Here is a 2,110-nt window from a genome sequence, read left to right as displayed (position 1 = left end):
CTGATAGTGGCTCAGTGAATTTAGCCATGTAGTGATCTTTGGTTACTCAAGAGAAAATTTATTCTGCATTTAAAAAAACTCACCTAAGCATAGTTGAGACAGAATGAGAGGAATGGACATCACAAACACAGGTAATGCTGGTGATTTCCGCTGATAATGAGAACAAATAGAATGCAGGGAAAGTGAGGTTAAGAAAAAAAGTTTTGACAGAAGGAAGTATTACATGACGTTTTTAAGCCATTGAAAATAAACCATTATTAATAAAAAACACTGATAATGCAGGAGAAAGCAGAAGAATTGTTACGGTGATGATTTTGCATAAGCAGGAGTGGATGGGATTTGATGTGCAGTTGCAGAATCTGGTTTTAGATAAGAGCATAGACGTTCATCTGTGGTAACACACAGGAAGGCAGAATATGTCGATAGAGACGTTCGTAAGTTGATGTGAGAGGAGCATGAAGACATTCCCTTCTGACTGCTTCAGTTTTCTCGGTAAGGAAGACATCAGGTTGAGAATAAGAAGTAGAGAGGGGGTGCTAAAGGTTTGAGGAGAAAGGAGGCAGTGAGAAATCATAGTCTAGGACAGTGAAAAGTTGTCTGACCCAGCAATGTGAAGTGGTGTGGGTATGCATCACTGCTTAGCAGCACGAAGGCCCGTGATCACGAACCTCACCTCAGAACAGGTCACTGCACTTGCTTATTTTCCCCCAACATGTTCAGCTACAAAAATATAGAAATCTGATCAGCAGAAGGTTGGATTCAACCAGGGTTGTAGTTTTGCCACGAAAGTAAGTTGAGGAGAGGAGCAAAGGAGTCAGGAGTGTTTGCAAGAGGTTTGTATTGATTAACCACAGAATGTAGGCTGGGTAAAGAGGGAAGCACAAATATCAAGAAGGTGAAGGGTAGTGACAAGTTGTAAGATCAATATACAGATAATCCCAGTGAGGATAAAGCTTTGTTAGGGATATAAAACAGAGAGAGCTGGGTAAATAGGAAGGATTTATTGAGTCTATGTCTGTGAGAACAAATAACCAAGGTGGCTCCAAGAACAAGCTCTTTCAGAAACAGGAGTTCTGGAAATCTGAAGGCCCAGATGTTAAAAGGTTCACCCAAAAACATATTAAAATTTGTGAGGAATTAAGTCCATGTACAACTTGATAGAATCGTCCACGAGCTAAAACTGTCTTAAAATATAGGGCAATAACCCAGTAATTGGAAGAAAAGGGCAATGTGACAACATGAGATTCAGAGCTGGGGATTTTCAGAGAGGAGAAGGAAACAGTGGCCAGAAAAGGAAATGAGGGAACAGTTACTAGGTGTTCTACCTCCCTCTAAGCTCAGTAGTAATGAGAATTGCAGGCAGAACATAACCACCCCTTGAGAGATCTGCAGGGGAGGCACTTTGCTCACGTGGGAAGAACAAGAGCGTGCATCACAGTCTACGTGGATGTTGGGACCTAGCTTAGTTTCCTGTGGCTGCCTATCCAGACTCAACAAACTGAGTTGCTTTAAACAATGCAAATGGTGCTCATTTCCACAGCATGAAGACTAAAATTGGAATGATGCAAAGAAGACTACCATGGCCCCTGCACAGGATGGCATGCAGGTTCATGAGGCATCCCCATTTTAAAAGGCTGCAAATGTATCCTTGCAGTTCTGGAGGCAAGAACTCTGAGATCAGGGTGTAGGTAGGGTTGTGTGCTCTCTGAAGGCTGTAGAGGTAGATCATTGCTCATTTCTCTCCTGGCTTCTGGAGGTTTCCAGTTTCTCGCTGTCCTGGACTTGAAAATGCATCTCTCCAGTCTTTGCCTCTGTCATCACAAGATGTTTTTCCTGTGTTGCTTCTCCTTCTCTAATAAGAACGCCAGTCATATTGAACTTAAGACCCATCGTACTTCATTATGAACTCACCTTATCTTGATTATATCTGCAAAGATGCTATTTCAAAATAAGGCTAATTCACAGGTACTGGGGCTAGGACTTGAATGTATCTTCTTTTGGGGAGTACAGTTCACCCTACAATGGTATTAGGAGTGAATTGCAAGCCCAGCAGGATCAGTCTGGCAGTGAATACAGAAAATCTTCCCAACTGTTTATTTCTTGTGTTACT

General features: G+C 42.0%; 1 non-coding gene across 1 annotated transcript; it reads left to right on the top strand.

The window, feature by feature from the left end:
* The first annotated feature begins 1,524 nt into the window (after positions 1-1,524).
* Positions 1,525-1,630, top strand: LOC116562151. Its single transcript, XR_004273802.1, has one exon. It is a non-coding gene; the product is annotated as a U6 spliceosomal RNA (small nuclear RNA).
* The last annotated feature ends 480 nt before the right edge of the window (positions 1,631-2,110 follow it).

The sequence above is a fragment of the Sapajus apella genome, unplaced genomic scaffold (assembly GCF_009761245.1).
Source record: "Sapajus apella isolate SASKATOON/1434 unplaced genomic scaffold, GSC_monkey_1.0 scaffold31, whole genome shotgun sequence".
Taxonomy (NCBI): Eukaryota; Metazoa; Chordata; class Mammalia; order Primates; family Cebidae; genus Sapajus; species Sapajus apella.
This window is presented reverse-complemented; position numbering and strand designations above follow the sequence as displayed.